Source organism: Mytilus californianus, unplaced genomic scaffold, assembly GCF_021869535.1.
Source record: "Mytilus californianus isolate M0D057914Y unplaced genomic scaffold, xbMytCali1.0.p SCAF_6, whole genome shotgun sequence".
In the NCBI taxonomy this organism is placed as follows: domain Eukaryota; kingdom Metazoa; phylum Mollusca; class Bivalvia; order Mytilida; family Mytilidae; genus Mytilus; species Mytilus californianus.
The window spans coordinates 994,694-1,019,922 of record NW_026262712.1 but is presented as its reverse complement, the minus strand read 5'-3'; the positions used below and the strand labels follow the sequence as shown (position 1 = coordinate 1,019,922).

Below are 25,229 nucleotides of genomic sequence, written 5' to 3'. Positions count from 1 at the left end.
TAAAATGAGTTATATTTTCTGATTCAGTACGAAGAGACAAGAAAAATAAGACCCCACTTTATATAATTCTGTCAAATATTTGTTATTTTTAAAAGATGTTTTACATTAGACCTGTAGAATTAACATTATCTGACTAAAGATGTTAACACAACTTTTTCTCATCAACTTCTCATTAAAATCAAATGTTTACAAAATAATTTTTTGTCAGGAAACAAATTAAAACCTTTACTATCTGATTCAGTTCTGTGTTACGAATAAAATGAGACCCCACTTTATATAATTCTAACAAATATTTGTTGTCCATTAAACCTGTCTTATTAACAACATGATTTTGTGTAGATTCTGTATAAAGTGTTGTTTTGTCAGAGTAAGTAGATTATATCTATCATTACCTCGTCTGTGACGTCTAACTGACTGCCGTGAGTGACCAGGTACGTCACTACCTCCAGGTGTCCTCCCCAGGCAGCCAACATTAATGGTGTCATTCCTCCCTGTAATATCAACATATAACAGACATCAAAACTTGTGTCATAAACTGGACAATGTTGTGTAATAAATATAAACAAAATATATATCACATGAATCAGTGGTCAAAACTGAATAAAATGACCAGTCACACTTGTATTTATATTCTACATAAACAACAAATAAACAACATGTTTTATTGTGAGATGTCAGAACTTCCATCAGAACTGTCAGGTTAAAAAAAAAACTTTTTTCAAGAAACGTAAACAATATTTATATTAATGGACTTAGCTGGACAAGACAATTAAAATGAGACCCCACTTTATATAATTCTAACAAATATTTGTTGTCCATTAAACCTGTCTGATTAACAATGATTTAGTAGAATGGTCAAAGTTAAAAAAAAAAACTTTTTTCATTAAACATTAAAACAAGTTATATTTTCTGATTCAGTACGAAGAGACAAGAAAAATAAGACCCCACTTTATATAATTCTGTCAAGTATTTGTTATTTTTAAAAGATGTTTTACATTAGATCTGTAGAATTAACATTATCTGACTAAAGATGTTAACACAACTTTTTCTCATCAACTTCTCATTAAAATCAGATGTTTACAAAATAATTTTTCGTCAGGAAACAAAATAAAACCTTTACTATCTGATTCAGTTCTGTGTTAGGAATAAAATGAGACCCCACTTTATATAATTCTAACAAATATTTTTTTGTTTATTAAATCTGTCTGATTAACAATGGTGAATGATCAAAGTTAAAAAAAAAATAATTTCAAGAAAAATAAAAAAGAGTTATATTTTCTAAGTCAGATTAATGAGAGAGAAAAAATGAGACCCCACTTTATATAATTCTAACAAATATTTGTTGTCCATTAAACCTGTCTGATTAACAGTATTTTGTGTTGATTCAGAATAACATTATGGTAATATAGCAATGGTGATGAGTATAAGTGTGTCACTGCTATGCCACATGATGGTACTGAGTGTAAGAGTGTCATTGATATGTCACATGTTGGTTTTGAGTATCAAGGTGTCATTGTTATGTCACATGTTGATGCTGAGCATCAGAGTGGTATGGCTAGGTTACATGATGATGTTGAGTATAAGAGTGTCATTGCTATGTCACATGTTGGTGTTGAGTATCAAGGTGTCATTGCTATGTCACAAGTTGGTGTTGAGTATAAGAGTGGTATGGCTAGGGTTACATGATGGTATTGAGTATAAGAGTGTCATTGCTATGTCACATGTTGGTGCTGAGTATCAAGGTGTCATTGCTATGTCACAAGTTGGTGTTGAGTATAAGAGTGGTATGGCTAGGGTTACATGATGGTTATGAGTAAAAGAGTGTCATTGCTTTGTCACATGTTGGTGCTGAGTATCAGAGTGTCATTGGTATGTCACATGTTGATGCTGAGCATCAGAGTGGTATGGCTAGGTTACATGATGGTGTTGAGTAAAAGAGTGTCACTGCTATGTCACATGTTGAAGCTGAGTATCAGAATATCATTGCTATGTCACATGTTGATGCTGAGTATCAGAGTGTCATTGCTATGTCACATGTTGGTATTGAGTATAAGAGTGGTATAGCTAGGTTACATGATGGTGTTGAGTATAAGTGTGTCATTGCTATGTCACATGATGGTGCTGAGTTTATGAGTGTGTCATTCATATGTCACATGTTGGTGCTGAGTATGAGAGTGTCATTGCTATGTCACATGTTTGTGCTGAGAATTATAGTGTCATTTCTGTTGGTGTTAGGTATAAGTATGTCATTGCTATGTCACATGTTAGTGTTGAGTATAAGAGTGTTATTGCTATGTCAAATGTTAGTGCTGAGTATAAGTATGTCACTGATATGTCACTCGTTGGTGTTGAGTATACATCTGCCATTGATATATCAAATGATGGTATTGAGTTTAAGTATGTCATTGCTATGTCACATGTTGGTGTTGAGTATAAGAGTATCATTGCTATGTCACATGTTGGTGCTGAGCATTAGAGTGTCATTGCTATGCCACATGTATGTGCTGAGTATAAGTATGTCATTGATATGTCACATGTTGGTGATGAGTATAAGAGTGTCATTGCTATGTCACATGATGGTGTTGAGTATAAGTATGTCATTGCTGATACATGCTACTGTTAAATATAAGAGTGTTATTGCTATGTAAGATGTTGGTGCTGAGTGTAAGTGTGTCATGGCTATGTCACATGTTGGTGTTGAGTATAAGAGTGTCATTGCTATGTCACATGTTGGTACTGAGTATAAGGGTGTCATTGCTATGTCACATGTTGGTACTGAGTATAAGAGTGCCATTGCTACGTCACATGTTGTTGTTGAGTATAAGAGTGCCATTGCTATGTCACATGTTGGTGTTGACTATAAGTATGTCATTGCTATGTCACATGTTGGTACTGAGTATAAGCGTGTCATTGCTATGTCACATGATGGTACTGAGTATAAGAGTGTCATTGCTATGTCACATGTTGGTGTTGAGTATAAGAGTGTCAGTGATATGTCACAATTTGGTGTTGAGTATAAGAGAGTTATTGCTATGTCACATGTTGGAGATGAGTATAAGAGTGGCATTGCTATGTCAGGTTGGTGTTGAGTATAAGAGTTTTTTGCAATGTCACATGTTGGTGTAAGTATGTCATTGCTATGTCACATGTTAACAGGTTACCCATGTCATGTTAAGTACAGGAGTGCTAAATGTATGTTGTATGATCAGATGTCACATGTCATGTTCAGTACAGGAGTGGTAAATGAATGTTGTACAATCAGGTGTCACATGTCATGTTCGGTACAGGAGTGGTAAATGAATGTTGTATGATCAGGTGTCACATGACATGTTCAGTACAGGAGTGCTAAATGAATGTTGTATGATCCAGTGTCACATGTCATGTTCAGTAGAGGAGTGGTAAATGAATTTTGTATGATCCAGTGTCACATGTGATGTTCAGTAGAGGAGTGGTAAATGAATGTTGTATGATCCAGTGTCACATGTGATGTTCAGTACAGGAGTGGTAAATGAATGTTGTATGATCCAGTGTCACATGTCATGTTCAGTACAGGAGTGGTAAATGAATGTTGTATGATCCAGTGTCACATATCATGTCAGTACAGGAGTGGTAAATGAATGTTGTATGATCCAGTGTCACATGTCATGTTCAGTACAGGAGTGGTAAATGAATGTTGTATGATCAGATGTCACATGTCATGTTCAGTAGAGGAGTGGTAAATGAATATTGTATGATCAGGTGGCACATGTCATGTTCATTACAGATGTTCATTACAGGAGTGGTAAATGAATGTTGTATGATCAGATGTCACATGTGATGTTCAGTAGAGGAGTGGTAAATGAATGTTGTATGATCCAGTGTCACATGTCATGTTCAGTACAGGAGTGGTAAATGAATGTTGTATGATCAGGTGTCACATGTCATGTTCAGTACAGATGTGGTTAATGAATGTTGTATGATCCAGTGTCACATGTCATGTTCAGTACAGAAATGGTAAATGAATGTTGTATGATCCAGTGTCACATGTCATGTTCAGTACAGGAGTGGTAAATGAATGTTATATGATTTGGTGTCTCATCATGTTCAGTAATGGAGTGGTTAATGAATGTTGTATGATCAGGTGGCACATGTCATGTTCAGTGCAGGAGTGGTAAATGAATGTTGTATGATCAGGTATCACATGTCATGTTCAGTACAGGAGTGGTAAATGAATGTTGTATGATCAGGTATCACATGTCATGTTCAATACAGGAGTTGTAAATGCATGTTGTATCATCAGGTATCACACGGCATGTTCAGTACAGTAATGTGAAATAAATGTTGTATGATCAGGTGGCACATGTCATGTTCAGTACAGGAGTGGTAAATGAATTTTGTGTGATCAGGTATCACATGTCATGTTCAGTACAGGAGTGGTAACTTGATGTTGTATGATCAGATGTCACGTCATGTTCAGTATAGGTGTGGTAAATGCATGTTGTATGATCTTGTGTCACATGTCATGTACAGTCTGGAGTGTTCAGTACAGATGATGTAAACACATGTTATATGAGCAGGTGTCACATGTCATGTTCATTACATGAGTGACAAATGCATGTTTTATGATCTGATGTCACGTGTCTTGTTTAGTACAGGAGTGACAAATGAATGTTGTATGATCTGGTGTTACATGACATAATCAGTACAGAAGAAGTAAATGCATGTTGTATGATCAGGTGTCACATATTATGTTCAGTACAGGAGTGGTAAATGAATATTGTATGATCAAGTGTCACATGTCATGTGTTAGAACAGGAATGGTAAATGGATGTTGTTTGATCAGGTGTCGCATGTCATGTTCAGTACAGACGTGGTCTTATAAGTGGTTAAAGCTGTGTAAACATACTTGTTCTTATAACATTTAAAAGGACATGTTTCAGATGACCAGTAAACATGGTAATTAACACCTTTTTTGATCGCCCAAGCAGAATTTTTACATATTTCACCTCATATTAAAAATTAAAATGACCAGAGCCGAGATCAGATGAATGGTTAGAACCAAAAGTCATTAATTGCAATATTTAAAGGGTTTAACACAATTATGACAGAGTTACAATTATAGAATACAAAGCAGACAACCCTCATCCAAGGCTGTCAAGTTTTCATGAAGCAAATGCACGAGATTTGGAAAAATTTTAAAGATCAAAGAGAAATAAATGGGGAATGTGTCCATGGGACACAGATGATGCCCCCGCTTGCATATCATATAAAGTTTTAAAGGGACATAACTGAAGAACTGTAAAAGTGACGCTACCCAAATTTGTACTTAACATTTGGTTTAGGCAAACTTAAGATAGAGAACGGAAACGAAAAATTCAGCAATTTTTCCACTTGTAAAGGGGCATAACTCTAGAACGCTTGAAGTGACACCACCAAAGTTGATCTGTATGTTGTGGTAATAAGCATTGTGTATAAGTTTCATAACATTTGGTAGAGGCAAACTAAAGTTAGAAAACGGAAACCAACTTCGGGATGTACAGACTATGGACGTACAGACGTACAAGGGTAAAACTTAATGCCCCCTCCGCTACAGTGGGAGCATTACAACAATAGATCAAAGGAAAATTCCGCCAAATAAGCATTAGAATGTGCGAGTCTCTTAAGCACATTACATGAGACTTGACAGTACTCCTCATCAGTGATATTTACGGATCTTGAGCACATTGCATGAGACTTGACAGTACTCCTCATCAGTGATATTTCCGGACTAAGTTTAGTTACGCAAGTGATTCAATAATTTATAGTGACTGACCTTTGTTAATATTAGTTTATTGATTTTGTTTGTGAATGTTTGTATCTGTACTTGTATTTTCAATTATTAAGAGGATAAAAAAATATGCTTCAATACACATGTCACAAAAAAAGGCACAATGTTCAAAATATTTAGTTTACACAAATCTCATAACATATTTCATGCATTCTTATTGTCTGACAAATTAGAACTTGGATGAGTTGAACCTTGGATAAGTTGAATACTTTTGTCCGATCCCTTTGGCTTTGACTTAATGATGTTATCAAATAATGAAGCTTTGAGACAGCAACCCAATAACATAAAAGTGTAATGACATATTTCATGCTTGTTCTTGTTGCTCAACTCATGTAGCTCTTCAACTGTTTCGGCTCTTCTTCATCCTTGGCTTTCAAATATTCGGCTTTGAGCATTCCTAATGAGGGTAAATCCAGAAAAGCAGATCGGTGCATAAAATTTATAACGTGTTGTTTTCATTTTTTGTGAAGAGCTTAGGAACTTTTATTTTATCTTTTTTGTATTTGTCTTTCTACAATGTTATTCTTCTTCTACTTATGTGTTTTGATTGCCTACTTGGTATTTTGTGTACGGTGTTCAGTGTATTGGTACTGTGTAACAATGTTTCTTACTTCTTATGTAAAATACAGAAATACATGTAATAACCAATATTTACTGTGTTTAACAATGAATCAATCAGAACAAACAAAGGTGATTTATATATGATTGACTTTGTGTGTTCTGTAAGTAAATACCTTTATATGTTTTAAATATTTCTACTTCACTTACAATATTACTTTTATATTCCAAATTAGCTCCATTCTGTAAAGATAAATCCACATCTTTAATGTTTCCCTCCTGAGTAGCTATACAAAGTTTCTGTAAGTAAAACAAAGCTTAAGCATTTCTCTCCTGTACATAACAATGTATGATAAATGTAATCATTCAAATAAACAAACTACTTTTAGTTATTCTGCTTATGATGTTCACTTTTACAGTTTGCTTTTCAAATGCAGTAACAACAACTGACCAAGACAGTGAAATTGTTGTTGGTAATTTCAGAGTTTTTTGAGAGAAGAAAAAAACTTTGGATGATTATATAATCATGTGATAATGTATCAGGTTTGCTCCTTCAAATTTTGTCTATTTAAATTTGTATAACTCTTGTCATTTTGATTTTCTTCTATTTTCCCTCTATGAATACAATGAACTACACACATGTACCTTTCTCTACAGTTTAAAGACAAAAATAGGTCACATGAAAATTGAACTTTAGAAAGAAAATCTTACCTTATTCCAATCTGCCATTATATCCTGTAAAAAGAAAAGAAAACATTTAAAATACACAAGTTTTAATTCTATGACTTATATTTTTAGCATTGATTTAGGTATGATGCCATATTTTGATTTGTTTCTTTTTCTCCACTGCATGTGTACATTTTAATATATCCATCATCTGTTAAGCAGGAAAGGGCTGACAAGGCATACAGACATAAGGACAGTATACTGAAGAAAGTTGATTTGATTATATCCCCTTTAACATGTAAGACCACAAGACACAATAACATATGTCCAGCTGTTACACTGACAATGCACATGGACATATGGATAGTATATAGTAGTAAGTTAATTTGATTATCTCCCCTTTAACATGATAAACATGGTATGCATTGAAAAAAGCACTGGACTTATAGTCAGTATATTGGCATATATAATTTGGTTGTCTCCCTTTTAACATCAGTCAGAGCTCAGACATTAACAAGTATTTTTTTTTTTGATTTCTGACATACAGAAGTCAAAATATGTTTTATGATCAAATGTGTTTACAATTTTAGACCTTACTTGGTAAGGTCAAGGATTTATTTATATGTTGTAATTGGCTTTGAACTAGCTTTCAGTAACTGCAAGTACTCTTATTATGGTGCTTTTTATCTATTGTTTTCATGTTAGTTATTTTTGTGCCTCATAACGATCTTTTGAGTTAAGCCCATTGCAACTTATCTTTACAATGTGTTCTTTTGTTGCGCTGTAACACCACTGTCCATGGTTAGGGGAGGGTTGAACACTCACCAAGATCAGTGTTCCAGCTAGCTTAGATGTTTAACCCCGCCACATTCTGTACGTGCCTGACCTAAGTCAGGAACTTGTAGTTTAGTGGTTGTTGTTCGTGTCTGTCAATTTTATTTGATTTTTGTAAATTGTTTTGTTATAATTCATTGTAAATCAGGCTGTCAGTTTTCTCAAGTAAATTGTCTCACATTGTTCATGTTATGGACTTTTAAAGGCAACCGTACAGTATGGGTTTTTTGCATAGTTGAAGGCAGTACAGTTGCCTATAATTGCTTACATCCACTTCATTTTGAGCATTGGTGGATAGTTGTCTCATTGGCACTCATATAACATCTCCTTATTTTTATATCTAGAAGTAATGATTTGACCCATTTTTTTCCTCACATCAATTTTGTTTTCTCATTTATTAGTGGTATCAATAGTTGCATTAGAACAAGAGTGCACACGCTGAAATGTCTCGCCTTCTTTTCTAATCATTGATATTATGTTGATAGTCCTAAATATAAAGCTTTCTTACAACTGTCACATAAACTTAACATTAACCAAGAAAGCTAAACATTGACCAATGAACCATGAAAATGAGATCAAGGTCAGATGAACCATGCCAGGCAGGCATATGCATGTACAGTTAACAATTCTTCCATACAACAAATATAGTTGACCTATTGCTTATAGTTTAAGAAAAACAGACCAAAACACAAAAACTTAACTTTGACCACTGAACCATGAAAATGAGGCAAAGGTCAAATGACACCTGGCAGCTAGACACTGAGCAATGAACTGTGAAAATGAGGTCAAGGTCAAATAAAAACTGCGCGACTGACATAAAGATCATAAAATATTTCCATACACCAAATATAGTTGACCTATTGCATATAGTATTAGAAAAAAAGACCAAAACTCAAAATCTTAACTTTGACCACTGAACCATGAAAATAAGGCCAAGGTCAAATGACACCTGCCAGCTAGACATGTACACCTTACAATCATCCCATACACCAAATATAGTTGACCTGTTGCTTAAAGTGTAAGAAAAACAGACCAAACCACAAAAACTTAACATAAGTAATGAACCATGAAAATGAGATCAAGGTCAAATAAAACCTGCCAGACTGACATGTACATCATTAAATATTTCCATACACCAAATATAGTTGACCTACTGCATACAGTATTAGGAAAACAGACCAAAACACAAAAACTTAACATTTAGCAATGAACCTTGAAAATGAGGTCAAGGTCAAATAAAACATGCCAGACTGACATGTACATCGTAAAATATTTCCATACACCAAATATAGTTGACCTACTGCATACAGTATTAGAAAAACAAACCAAAACACAAAAACTTAACATTGAGCAATGAACCGTAAAAATGAGGTCAAGGTCAAATAAAACTTGCCAGACAGACATGAACATCGTACAATATTTCCATACACCAAATACAGTTAACCTATTACAAACAGTATTAGAAAAACAGACCAAAACACAAAAATAAAACTATGACCACTGAACCATGAAAATGAGGTCAAGGTCAGATGACACCTGCCAGTTTGACATGTACCCCTTACTATCATTACATACACCAAATATAGTAGACCTATTGCTTATAGTATCTCAGATATGTACTTGACCACGAAAACATAACCTTGTTCACTGATCCATGAAATGAGGTCGAGGTCAAGTGAAAACTATCTGACGGGCATGAGGACCTTGCAAGGTATGCACATACCAAATATAGTTATCCTGTTACTTATAATAAGAGAGAATTTAACATTCCAAAAAGTCTTCACTTTTTTTTCAAGTAGTCACTGAACCATGAAAATGAGGTCAAGGACATTGGACATGTGACTGACGGAAACTTCGTAACATGAGGCATCTATATACAAAGTATGAAGCATCCAGGTCTTCCACCTTCTAAAATATAAAGCTTTTAAGAAGTGAGCTAACGCCGCCGCCGCCGCCGCCGCCGCCGGATCACTATCCCTATGTCGAGCTTTTTGCGACAAAAGTCGCAGGCTCGACAAAAAATGATTAGAAAGTGAATAAACATGGTCTCTGTTTTTGTTAAACTGTTACTCATTTTTTTTTCTTCAGAAGACAAAGTGTTGCCTAACAAAGGATAATAATGTTGTCACAATTTCATGTTGATGCTTGATCTTTATTTGTACATGCATGGGTCTTGAGTTGGCCAAATTTGGTAGAGTATCAACAGGAAGAAGTCAATATTTGCAACATTTTGATTTTGGAACAATTTTTTTTTTTCGCTTAATAATAGTTAACTTGTTATATTTCATCATTCTGTCATAGTTTTATATTATTCGAGTAACACATCCGATTCTGTAATGTTTTTAGTTCTTGGCACATGCCATCAATGCTTATAACACAGAGATATTTCATGATTGTGGAATGTTTTAGTTCTTGGCACATGCCATCAATGCTTATAACACAGAGATATTTCATGATTGTGGAATGTTTTAGTTCTAGGCACATGCCATCAATGCTTATAACACACAGATATTTCATGATTGTGGAATGTTTTAGTTCTTGGCACATGCCATCAATGCTTATAACACAGAGATATTTCATGATTGTGGAATGTTTTAGTTCTAAGCACATGCCATCAATGCTTATAACACAGAGATATTTCATGATTGTGGAACGTTTTAGTTCTAAGCACATGCAATCAATGCTTATAACACAGAGATATTTCATGATTGTGGAATGTTTTAGTTCTAAGCACATGCCATCAATGCTTATAACACAGAGATATTTCATGATTGTGAAATGTTTTAGTTCTAAGCACATGCCATCAATGCTTATAACACAGAGATATTTCATGATTGTGGAATGTTTTAGTTCTAAGCACATGCCATCAATGCTTATAACACAGATATATTTCATGATTGTGGAATGTTTTAGTTCTAAGCACATGCAATCAATGCTTATAACACAGATATATTTCATGATTGTGGAATGTTTTAGTTCTAAGCACATGCAATCAATGCTTATAACACAGAGATATTTCATGATTGTGGAATGTTTTAGTTCTAAGCACATGCTATCAATGCTTATAACACAGAGATATTTCATGATTGTGGAATGTTTTAGTTCTAAGCACATGCAATCAATGCTTATAACACAGAGATATTTCATGATTGTGGAATGTTTTAGTTCTAAGCACATGCTATCAATGCGTATAACACAGATATATCATGATTGTGGAATGTTTTAGTTCTAAGCACATGCAATCAATGCTTATAACACAGAGATATTTCATGATTGTGGAATGTTTTAGGTCTTGGCACATGCAATCAATGCTTATAACACAGAGATATTTCATGATTGTGGAATGTTTTAGTTCTAAGCACATGCAATCAATGCTTATAACACAGAGATATTTCATGATTGTGGAATGTTTTAGTTCTAATCACATGCAATCAATGCTTATAACACAGAGATATTTCATGATTGTGGAATGTTTTAGTTCTAAGCACATGCAATCAATGCTTATAACACAGAGATATTTCATGATTGTGGAATGTTTTAGTTCTAAGCACATGCTATCAATGCTTATAACACAGAGATATTTCATGATTGTGGAATGTTTTAGTTCTAAGCACATGCAATCAATGCTTATAACACAGAGATATTTCATGATTGTGGAATGTTTTAGTTCTAAGCACATGCAATCAATGCTTATAACACAGAGATATTTCATGATTGTGGAATGTTTTAAGTCTTGGCACATGCAATCAATGCTTATAACACAGAGATATTTCATGATTGTGGAATGTTTTAGTTCTAAGCACATGCAATCAATGCTTATAACACAGAGATATTTCATGATTGTGGAATGTTTTAGTTCTAAGCACATGCCATCAATGCTTATAACACACAGATATTTCATGATTGTGAAATGTTTTAGTTCTAAGCACATGCCATCAATGCTTACAATACAGAGATATTTCATGATTGTGCAATGTTTTAGTTCTAAGCCCATGATATTAAAGCTAATAAGACAGAGGTTTTTCATGATTCTGCAATGTTTTTAGTTCTAATCACATGCCATTAAAGCTAGTAAGACAGAGATTTTTCATGATTCTGCAACCGTTTTAGTTCTAATCACATGCCATTTAACATGTTAAAGCTTATAAGACAGAGATATTTCATGATTGTGGAATGTTTTAGTTCTAAGCACATGCAATCAATGCTTATAACACAGAGATATTTCATGATTGTGGAATGTTTTAGGTCTTGGCACATGCAATCAATGCTTATAACACAGAGATATTTCATGATTGTGGAATGTTTTAGTTCTAAGCACATGCAATCAATGCTTATAACACAGAGATATTTCATGATTGTGGAATGTTTTAGTTCTAAGCACATGCCATCAATGCTTATAACACACAGATATTTCATGATTGTGAAATGTTTTAGTTCTAAGCACATGCCATCAATGCTTACAATACAGAGATATTTCATGATTGTGCAATGTTTTAGTTCTAAGCCCATGATATTAAAGCTAATAAGACAGAGGTTTTTCATGATTCTGCAATGTTTTTAGTTCTAATCACATGCCATTAAAGCTAGTAAGACAGAGATTTTTCATGATTCTGCAACCGTTTTAGTTCTAATCACATGCCATTTAACATGTTAAAGCTTATAAGACAGAGATATTTCATGATTGTGAAATGTTTTAGTTCTAAGCACATGATTTTAAAGCTGATAAGACTAAGGTTTTTCATGATTCTGCAATGTTTTAGTTCTAAGCACATGCCATTAAAGCTAATAAGACAGAGTTTTTTAATGATCCTGTAATGTTTTTAGTTCTAAGCACATGCCATTAAAGCTAATAAGACAGAGGTTTTTAATAATTCTGCAATGTTTTAGTTCTAAGCACATGCCATTAAAGCTAGTAAAACAGAGGTTTTTCATGATTCTGCAATGTTTTAGTTCTAAGCACATGCCATTTAACATGTTAAAGCTCATATTAAAGCTTATAAGACAGAGATATTTCATGATTCTGCAATGTTTTTAGTTCTAAGCACATGCCATTAAAGTTTATATGACAGAGGTTTTTCATGATTCCTCAATGTTTTAGTTCTAAGCACATGCCATTAAAGCTTATAAGACAGAGGTTTTTCATGATTCCTCATTGTTTTAGTTCTAAGCACATGCCATTAAAGCTAATAAGACAGAGGTTTTTTCACCATTCTTATAAAAAGACTTGATGTAGTTGATGTCCTAAAAGAGACACTTATAACTTGAATAAAAATCAGAATTATATAATCAATATGATTAACAATGATTAAATACCCAAACTGAAAGCTGTTGGTTCTAGTTATAAAACTGTCATTGACTCAGTAACTACAAACTGTCCTTCATCAAACTTCAATAGCAACTTCTTTAAACGATGTCTTCATGGCGTTAATACCAACTGCCACAGGTCAATAACAATCTGCAAATAAAGTTTAACATAAAATTTAAACAATGTAAAATAATAGATTTGAGATGAACAAGAGGTGCACGCTGAAATGTCACAGCTTCTTTTGAAGAATTCAATTTCTTTCAAATTCAAACAAAGTTTAATTTTGGACCTTTTGGACCTCAATGTGGACCAATTCAAAAACAGGGCCAAAAATCCAAAATCTAAATACGCGGTTAGATTTAGCATATTAAAGAACCCCAAGAATTCAAAACTTTGAATTAAACTCCATTGAAATTGGTCAAGAAATAAGCAATTGATACAAAGTATTAGAAAAGTATTGTTGTTGGCCCCTTTTTCCTAAACGGTTAGGGTCATAACCCCCAAAATTAATCCCAACCTTCCTTTTTTGATATGAAACCTTGTGGTACAATTTGATAGGATCCATAGACTTATACTCAAGTTATTGTCCGGAAACCAGAAAATTCTAGTTTTTTGTCCACTTTTTGGCCGCTAATTTCTACTCAGGTTGGGCCATAACCCCTAAAATCAATCCCAATCTTCCTCATGTAGTTTGGAACCTTGTGGTACAATTTCATAGTGATCCATACACTTGTTCTCCAGTTATTGTCTGGAAACCAAATGTCTTCTGACGACAACAACGACGCTGACAACAAATTTTGCTGTCGTACAAAAAAAAAAAGGTAAAGGACAGATGAGCCCTGTAAAAAGACAGACATGTACACTTTACTATACTTTACTTTTTTCGCGGTGTATTTATTTTCATGAATTTCCAGGAAGGTATATTTTTCGCTAAAATACAATGTTCATGCATATTAAAAATTGCAATACGATATCCCAAATGGTTTTGACAATTGTACATGCATGTTTACCTTGATTACCCTCAAGAGCCTCATTTGAACTGTGATATTGTAAAAAACAACAAGAGTGATCCACACAAAGAGCCAATTAAGGATTATGATATCACAGAATGACCCACGCTGCTATCTGCTATGACAGTTTTATTGTGTAATTAATAACTTAATCGGATAATCATATAGATCTCCCTTTTATCATCGACAGTTTTGTTGATTGCATTGATCGAATAATTTGTCAATTTTGTAAACTTTTGTATAATATTAGTTAAAAGATATAGACTTGATTAAAAAAAATATAAATATTTTATGAACATAACTATAATTAAAACAATTTCAGACAAAATTACAATTGAACAGTTTTATAAACTGAAAAATTTGGCTTCAGATGTCCCAGTTTATTTTTGAACACATACTTCTGCCATCCCCGATTTCATGGATTTAATCCATCGACGTTTCAAAGTTTTTTCTTTCACACTATTACTCAATAATCCCCGAAGGGTACCTACTATCCTAAATATAAACTCATATTCACTTCCTAGTAAACAGACCGTTATTTATATTTTTTCAATTTCGGTAATACCGTGAAATTAAGTACACACGAATATGTCGGCAATTCCAAATACGCGAAAAAAGGACTCGCGAAAAAAAATTACAAATACAGTAATTACATAAACCAAATTTAGTTAACCGTTACCTCATAGTTTCTGAGAAATAGACCAAACCATGAAAACTTAACATTGACCAATCAATGAACCATGAAAACTTAACATTGACCAATCAATGAACCATGAAAACTTAACATTGACCAATCAATGAACCATGAAAATGAAGTCATGGTCAGATGCACCTTTCAAGATAAACAGGCATGTGACAGGAAGACCCTACCCTGATTTCATCAAATATATTTGACCTATTACTTTTAGTGAATGAGGAAAGATTCCTTAACAACAAAGGTGCACATGCTGAAATATCTCGTCTGCTTTTCTGATCATGATTACGATCAAGGTTTTACTACAAGTATCTTATAAACTTAAAATCATCAAAGATCCATGTAAATGAGGTCATGGTCAAATAACCCTGCCAGACGGATATGTACACCTAACAACCATTCTATACACCCACTAACTTTAATCTATTGCTAATAGAAACAGATCTAACCACAAAACTTACCATTGTCCAATGAACCATGACAATGAGGTCAAGGTCAGAAGAATCTTGTCAGACTAGCACATTATGTACCATACAATCATGTCATACACCAAATATAGTTGAACAACTGCTAATAGGATCCCTGATACAGCTCTATCCACTTAAACTTTACATTAACCAATGAACCATGACAATGAGGTCAAGGTCAGACAAACCTAATCTGACTAGCATATGAACCATACAATCATGTCATACACCACATATAGTTGACCAGCTGCTAATAGGATCCCAGATACAGCTCTATCCTCTTAAATTTTACATTAACCAATGAACCATGGCAATGAGGTCAAAGGTCAGATGAACCTTGTCAGACTAGCATGTGTACCATAAAATCATTTCATACACCAAATATAGTTTACCAACTGCTTATAGGATCAGAGATACAGCTCTATACACTTAAACTTTACATTGACCAATGAACCATGACAATGATGTCAAGGTCAGAGGCACCTTGTCAGACTAACATACATGTATGTATCATACAATCATTTCATACACCACATATAGTTTACCAACTGCTTATAGGATCCAAGATACAGCTCTATCCACTTAAACTGAACATTGACCAATGAACCATGAAAAGTCAGATGAACACTGTAAAACAGATCACGTTACAATTATCTCATTCATTAAATACAGTTGACCTATTGCTTTTAGTAGATCTGAGAAACAGGCCAGCCTACCAAATATGCCAAAGACTAATACCTGCCAGACAGACATATACACCTCACGTGACTTGTTATACTGTTATTATACTATAACATAAATGTACATGCACTCATAGTTCATATGACAAAAAACCTATCCAGTTTCTAGAGGCTCTCAATTTTTTAAACTAGATACCCTAATAATAATTATGGCCAAGTATGGTTAAATTTGTCTCAGTAGTTTCAGAGAAGAAGATTTTTGTAAAAGATTACAAAAATTTACGAAAAATTGTTCAAAATTGACTATAAAGGGCAATAACTCCTAAAGGGGTCAACTGACAATTTTGGTCATGACGACTTATTTGTAGATCTTACTTTGCTGAACATTATTGCTGTTTACAGTTTATCTCTATCTATAATAATATTCAAGATAATAACCAAAAACTGCAAAATTTCCTTAAAATTACCAATTCAGGGGCAGCAACCCAACAACGGGTTGTCAGATTTGTCTGAAAATTTCAAAGCAGATAGATCTTGACCTGATAATCAGTTATACACTATGTCAGATTTACTCTAAATGCTTTGGTTTCAGAGATATAAGCCAAAATCTACATTTTACCCCTATGTTCTAATTTTAGCAATGGCGGCCATCTTGGTTGGTTGGCCTGGTCATCGGACACATTTTTTAAACAAGATACCCTAATGATGATTGTGGCCAAGTTTGGTTAAATTTGGCCCAGTGGTTTCAGAGGAGAAGATTTTTGTAAAAGCTAACGACGACGGACGACGACGACGAGGGACGACAGACGACGGACGCCAAGTGATGAGAAAAGCTCACTTGGCCCTTTGGGCCAGGTGAGCTTAAAAAAGGAAAAAAAAATCAACCCCCCCAAAATTTGTTGAACCCCCTTATGATTCATCATCCCCAAACTCAATCCCAGCCTTCCCTTTGAGGTATGGTACCTTGCAGTAAAATTTCAGAGAGATCCATACACTTACACACAAGTTATTGTCCTGTAACTAGAAAAATGCTTGTTTTTTGCCCCTTTGTGGCCCCTAATTCCTAAAATTTTGAGGCAATTACCCCCAAAATCAATCCCAGCCTTCCCTTTAAGGTATGGTACCTTGCACTACAATTTCAGAGAGATTGAACACAAGTTATTGTCTGGAAACTAGAAAAATTCTTGTTTTTTGGCCCCTTTTTGGCCCATAATTCCTAAACGTTTAGGGTAATTACCCCCAAACTCAAACCTAGCTTTACCTTAGTGATATGGAACCGTGTAGTACAATTTCAGAAAAATCCATACACTTACACACAAGTTATTGTCATGAAACTAGAAAAATGCTTGTTTTTTGCCCCTAATTCCTAAAATTTTGTGGCAATTACCCCCAAAATCAATCCCAGCATTCCCGTTGTGATATGGAACCTTGTGGTTCAATGTCAGAGAGATCCATAAACTAACACACAAGTTATTGTCTGGAAGTTACAAAAATGCTTATTTTTGGCCCCTTTTTGGACCTTAATTCCTAAACTGTTGGTACCATAACCCCCAAAATCAATCCCAACCTTCCTTTTGTGGTCTTGAACCTTATGGTAAAATTTCATAGAGAGCCATTCACTTAAACTAAAGTTATTGTGCGAAAACCAATGTGTCTTCGGAAGACGACGACGACGCCAACGTCATACCAATATACAACGCGGTAAACTGTAAAATTTACTAAAAATAAACTCAATCAAGATACCCTATTGAAATTTATGTCTTAGTTTAATTCTATTTGGCCCAGTAGATTAAGTGGAGAAGATTTTTGTAAAAAATTACAAAAATTTACGAAAAATTGTGAAAAATTGACTTTAAAGGGCAATAACTCCTGAAGGGGTCAATTGACAATTTTGATCATGCTGACTTATTTGTAGAGCTTACTTTGCTGAACATTTTTGTTGTTTACAGTTTAACTCTAATATTCAAGATAATAACCAATAAACTGCTTCGCCAAGCGCAGCTGGATACGACCGCAGAGGTCCAACCCTGAACAGTTGGGGCAAAAATGGACACAATATTCAAGTTTGATAAGGTCTGAATTTGGATTGTAATTAAATATTTGACACATTATAGGTTTCTGACACAGAATAAATGTAGTCAAAGAACATGAATTTGTTTATATGATTTGAATTTATATTCAATTGAAGATTTCTTGCTGTTGTGCAATACACTGTGCTGTTGCGCAATACTAAGTAAATTTGTTTTCAGACTTTATACAAAGAATTAGCAAAATAAATTGTGACCCCAATTTTTCTTTGGAAAATAGACAATTTCTTAAATCTTAAGGGGAAAAAAATTGCTCCCCCCCCCCCCCCCCCCCAGTCAGAGATATAACTCTATAGGGTTATTACAGAAAATAACTTGTGTGTGTTATTACAGATACTTTTATGAGTTGTCTACTCTTTATTCCTTAAATTTTCTAAATCTGCAATAACATATGTTTGTTATTTGTAAAATAAATCAAAAATATTTTAATTTATAATGGGCACTAGGGAACTCTTGAGACTTTGGCAGAAACTAAATGAATAGCCTTGATAATTAATTTTTTAATTAAATTAATACATTTTTGATTAACCATGGTAAATCAATGAGACAAGGCTTTTAAGGGATAAAATTAGCTGTAATAACATAGCTTAGTTATTAAAGGAATGTAACCTATTATATGAGACACTTGGGAATTACTGGGAAGCTGGCGCAGAACCTCATTACATGCTCTGGTCATTATTTCTTACAATAAATTAAAATACATTGTAATTAAGCATGATGTATGTCTGAGAAAATGCTTTGGAGTGATATAGAGAAGCTGTGATAACACCCTTTAGTTATTACAGGCATATTTTTTCTGTAATAACATATAGGTGTACTATGCAAAATTGGCAAACTATGAACTGCTATATCTTTTTATAGTTAAGTATACATAAAGACAATAGTAATATCAATAAAACTTGTATGCATTTTAACTAAACTAGTGATGTATATTGTCCCTTTGAAACATGTAACATAAATATGTTATCACAGTTCTTTGATTTTTCAGTCCACAATAACAAATGTATGTTATTTTTCTGTAATAACCCTATAGAGTTATATCCCTGACTGCCCACTCCAAAAAAAAAAAATATTTGAAGAAATTTTCTTTTTAATCTCTTAAATCTTGAGGGAAAAAAATTGCACCCCCCCCCCCCCCCCCCCCCCCCCCCCCCCCAAAAAAAAATAATATTTCAAGAAATTTTCTTTTTGTAAAATGTGGTACAATTTAAGAGACATCCATACACTTAAACACAAGTTATTGTCTGAAAACTAGAAAAATGCTTGTTTTAGACCCTTTTTGGCTCCTAATTCCTGAACGGTTTTGGCAATTACCCCCAAAATGAATCCAAATCTTTTACTTGTGGTATTGAACCTTGTGGTACAATTTCAGAGCAATAAAAATACTTTTGCACAAGTTTTTGTCCTGAAACTAGAAAAATGCTTGTTTTGGCCCCTAATTCCTAAACGGTTGGGACTATCACCCCCAAAAACAATCCCACCCTTCCTTTTGAGGTATTGAACCTTTTGGTTAACAGTCAGGGGTACTACTTGTACAAGTAATCTTTATTTACTTGAAGAAGTAAATATTAATATACTTATATAAGTAAAAATTAATATACTTATATAAGTAAATAATAATAGTAACTTACATACATGATATATACATGATCATGATGATATAAGTAAATTTGTAGGATACTTATACAAGTGTATTTTATTTACTTGTACAGTGATCTGGAAGGATTTTTCTCTGTGGGCCCAGGGCCCCCCAAAAATAAATTCCATGGGCCATTTTTAGAATTAATGGGCCATGTTGTCAAATGAGTGGGCCATTCGTTAACAATAAAAAAAAAATAAAAAAAGTGTATATTTCACTGTACTTACAAGTATGATTCTAATTAATATCATGGAAATTGTACCTGTGATTTTGTTATTTCAATTTCAATGAATATACAATAACTTCTTCCAAACCGGGCAATATTTACGATAACCTTTATTTACAATGTTAAAACTGGTACTGTTCCCTTGTTCATGTTCATGTTTTTTTTACATTAAATTTGGGTCTTCGTCGATACCATACTTATTCCAGACGTTCCTTGATCTTGATCTTGATCTTGATAGGAATACGGTGATACATCCAAGGATATTAATACACCGCGCGTGCGTCAAGTAATTTACTTAAGTGGGGCCCCCCTTACAATTTCACTAAAGGTTTTAGCTGGTTCTTCTGTGTCTGAATTTTGATGAAGATATCCGGTGGTAGTTGGTTCCAGTCTTTAATGGTATTTGGAATGAAACTGTATTTTAATGTGTCTGTTTTTGTTTGAAGTCTAAGGAAATGTTGGCTGTGCATGTTCTTGGTTGTCCTTGATGGTTTTTTCAGTTGGTCAGAAGGTAAGTTTGCTTGACCGTGTATACTTTTGCAGAAAAGGATCAGTCTGTTTTGTGTACGGCGGTCTTTTAGTGATGGTAATTGCAGTTGGTCTAAAATTGCTGTCATACTTCCTGGTTCGTAGTTGTAGTTTGATGTTATAAACCTAGCCGCTCTTTTCTGTACATTTTCCAGTTGGTCTTCGAGATATAGTTGATGTGGGTCCCAGGCAGTGCTTGCATATTCTAGGACAGGTCGTATCAGTCCTTTATATGCCTGGAGTTTAACTTCAAGTGGACATGCTGATAGGTTTCTTTTTAATAGGCCTAATGTCCTATAAGATTTATTGCATATCTCTATGTGCTTTCCCCAGTGTAGATCATTTGTGATGTTTACTCCTAGATATTTAATAGATGTTAAAATTTGGAGTTCCGTATATTTGAGAGTGTATTTAAATGATGTAATTTTCTTCTTGCGACTCAATGTCATCATGTTGCATTTAATTGGTTGAAATCTCATACCCCAATTAGTCGCCCAGTTACCAAGGGTATCTATATCTTTCTGTAGTTCTGCACAGTCATCTTCATTTTTAATTTCTCTGTAGCATACACAGTCGTCTGTGAACAGCCTTATTTCTGATGTTACATTTTCTGTTATGTCATTGATATGGACCAGAAATAGGATGGGACCAAGAACCGTTCCTTGAGGTACACCTGATAGGACTGTCAATGTTTTGGACTTAGTCCCATTCACTATCACACACTGAGATCTTGTAGATAGAAATGCGTTAATCCAATTCAAGATGTTTTTCGGCACGCCATATTTGTGAAGTTTACTTTTTAATAGTTCGTGCGGTACGGTGTCAAATGCTTTTTCAAAATCCAAAATAAATATATCCATTTGTTTCCTGTTGTCAATGGCAGTTGCCCAGTCATGTATTACGTTAATAAGTTGGATTTCACAGCTGTGTCTTCTTCTAAATGCATGTTATCGGCTATTTAGGATGTTGTGATCTTCAAAGTGCTGCATTAGCATGATTAGGTTCGAGCAAATAACATGTTCTAGTAGTTTGCAAGTGATACATGTTAGGGATACTGGTCTGTAATTACTTGGGATGGTTCTGTCGTTCTTCTTGAATAATGGGCATATGTTAGCACTTTTCCATTCATTTGGGATGGTTCCGTATTAGAGGACGTTTCTGGCATTTCCTCTGCACTTGTATTATTATTACTTCATCACGATGACAAGAATAACAGTAGAGAGCATCGTTAATTGATAAATCACAACAACAATTCGCTGAAGGCATGTTTGATGTCATAACGAGCTAAAGACCAAAAAAATTGACAAGGACAGTTAAGCCCCTTTTATGGAGACAAATACTATGCTATTCATAAAAAGGCTTTTGGATTTTTCAATCGAAATAATAGCAAGCTTACTTAAAAGATTATAATTAGAGAAGAATTATCGACTGTACTAGCCAATTTTCACAAATTTAAAGTTGTAACTTGTTTATAAAAAATTATATCATGAATGATGGTTAATATCGTTTTTTGGGTAATCAGTCATACCGCATGTTGCTATTATTACCATAGGAAAACACCCGAGACGTCCCAAAAATATATAGGTGCTCCTATCATTGGAGTTGTGTACTCACACATGGCGGCACGAAATACGATAGGAAATCCATTTGACGATATGATATCTCAACGTTTCAAAACGAAGTGAAAAATATCATGCGCCACGCGGGCGCTTACATTTGTCACTATGCGCCATTTCTGGTCGATAAGCGCAATTGGCGCAAGGCGCACGTCCTTCCCGATCACTGCTTGTATAGTTAAATTATTTTTTGGCTTAGTTATATGTCCCTTAGACATTCAGATTTTTTTACTTAGACAAGTAAACAAGTCATCCTATCTTCTTTTCTTGAATTTCTTAGGACTTCTTTGCTCTAATACAATTTTTAATTGTCTGTCCTTTGCAGATGTCTTTACTAATCATTTAAGTGTAATTTCATGGACAATGAAAATCTCATTTGTCTGTTATCTTCAGAACACTGCTCATTTACAAGCCCCCAAGGGGTAATTTTTGAAGGCCTTGCGCAAATACTTAAGATCTTTGTGCAATTAGTTTCTTTGTTGAATTAATGAGATGAAACATTGAACTCTAATAAAAAATTATGAGCTAACCTGAGAAAAATTGTAAAAGGCATGTTTTTACATCTCAAACTTGAGAATTTTTCGGAATTGTAAAAAATAATTACTTATACAAGTAAATTTTTGAGAAAACAAGTGAAACTGCGAGCTACTGCTCACTAATGATACCCCCAGCCCTAATACTTGACGGTAAACAGGAAGTTGTTGAGTGATGAATCTGAAAACACATCACACGGTAAAGCTGACTTATATAAACACTGAAACCAAATTTCAGAAATCCTTGTAATGTAGTTCCTGAGAAAAATGTCACGAAAATTTTCAACTTGGATGTGTTGTGTAAAATGATGTAAGTGTTCGGTAAACAGGAAGTTGTTGAGTGATCAATCTGAAAACGCATCACACAGTATAGCTGACTTATCATGCTTGTATAAACCCTGAAACCAAATTTCAGAAATCCTTGTATTGTAGTTCCTGAGAAAGATGTGATGAAAAATTTTCATGGGACGGATGGACGGACTGACGGACTGACGGATGGATGGACGGGTGGACGGACAGACAGAGGTAAAAGAGTATACCCCCACTTTTTTAAAACAGGGGTATAATTAAGGGGAGATTATTCAAACATTATAATTTACTTATATAAATATATTATTTACTTCTTCAAGTAAATAAAGATTACTTGTACAAGTAGTACTCCTAACTGGTTAAATTCTATAGAGATCCATACACTTAAACTAAAGTTATTGTCCGGAAACCAAATGTCTTCGGACAACGACGACGCCTAAGATGCTGATGACAACGAGGACATGATAGCAATATACGACCGCAAAAACTTTATGCGAGTTTTTGCGGCCGTATAAAAACTGCAAAATTTCCTTAAAATTACCAATTCAGGGGCAGCAACCCAACAACGGGTTGTCTGATGCGTCTGAAAATTATAGAGCAGATAGATCTTGACCTGAAGAACAATTTTAACCCTGTCAGATTTGCTCCAAATGTTTTAGTTTCAGACATATAAGCCAAAAACTGCATTTTACCCCCATGTTTCTATTTTTAGCCATGGCGGCCATCTTGGTTGATGGGCGGGGTCATCGGTTACATTTTTTAAACTACATACCCTAAGGATTATTTAGGCCAAGTTTGGTTTTATTTGGCCCAGTAGTTTCAGAAAAGATTTTTGTAAAAGTTAAAGGACAACGACGACGACAGACAACGATTACAGACCCAAGTGATGAGAAAAGCTCACTTGGCCCTTTTGGATTGTCTGATGAGTCTGAAAATTTAAGGGCAGATAGATCTTGACCTGATGAACATTTTAACCATATGTCAGATTTGCTCTAAATGCTTTAGTTTCAGAGAACTGCATTTTACCCCCATGTTCTATTTATAGCCATGGTGGCCATCTTGGTTGATGGGCGGGGTCATCGTATACATTTTTTAAACTAGATACCCTAAGGATGATTTATGCCAAGTTTGGTTTTATTTGGCCCAGTAGTTTCAGAGGAGAAGATTTTTGTAAAAGTTAAAGGACGCTTGCGGACGACGGACGCCAAGTGATGAGAAAAGCTCACTTGGCCCTTTTGGGCCAGGTGAGCTAAAATCTGCATTTAACCCCTATGTTCTAATTTTAGCAACAGCCGCCATGTTTGTTGATAGATTAAAACTTCAGATACAATTTATAAACTAGATATATACCCTAAGGAACATTCAGTTAAAGTTTGAAGGTATTTTGCCCAGTAGTTTCAGAGGAGAAGATTCTTGAAATAGTTTAAGACGACGACAAACGACGACAGACGGTGGACGCCAAGTGATTGCATAAGCTCACATAGCCCTGCTCACATGGCCCTTTTGGCCAGGTGAGCTAAAAATATGACAAACATCAGCGCCGCCTGGTGTCTAAAAACTCTTCAACTGTTCAATTTTAACTTTCAAATTTTGTTTTGAAGAAATTATATACTTTTACCTTGAAGAAAAGAAAATTACTCAGTTAAATGTTCAATTGAAAATTTCTTCTCAGTCCTTGTTCAGAACATTTCGCATTAATGCAAAGAAGAAGAGATATGAAACGTTAACCAAGAAATATGTCCATCGACCTGCAAATCCTTGTGCTGCATGCGTTCAAAATGTAAAAAATATTTTCAAATGAGCTAAAATGAGTATGTCATTTCTTCACATGAGTCAGATATAACAGAAATATTTAAAACTTACCCTTTAAAGCCATTGACATGACGTCTTCTTGGTTAAAAAGAATTGTTTGTCGTTTGTCTCGGAAACAAGTTAACTCGTACCACGTAAACTCGTACCAAAAAAGTTAACTCGTACCAACGTAAACTCGTACCACTGGGAAGTCGTACCAATCAGAACTCGTACCATTAAAAATATATTCAAAAATACGAATGTTTTATGATTTTTTTTTGGTAAACTTAATAAAAAAAGTTGATTTACCAATTGAGATTGTCATGTTTAAAAATCGATTTGTATATCCAAACTCTAGACGTGTACGTGCTTTTTTCAAACAAGTCAGCAGAAGTTCAGAAAATGACATATTCTCTTCACAGTAAGTCAAAAGTCGAACCCACCCTTGTTTCTATGGTAAAACGCAATACAAATATGAAA

At 34.4% G+C, this 25,229-nt stretch overlaps 1 long non-coding RNA gene across 1 annotated transcript; it reads right to left on the bottom strand.

Annotated features, from left to right (window-relative positions):
- Nucleotides 1-7,075: 7,075 nt before the first annotated feature.
- LOC127705272 (uncharacterized) lies at nucleotides 7,076-24,882 on the bottom strand. Its single transcript, XR_007983802.1, has 3 exons — nucleotides 24,822-24,882; nucleotides 13,178-13,319; nucleotides 7,076-7,099 (listed from the first exon to the last, which is right to left on the bottom strand). It is a non-coding gene; the product is annotated as an uncharacterized LOC127705272 (long non-coding RNA).
- Between the last annotated feature and the right edge of the window lie 347 nt (nucleotides 24,883-25,229).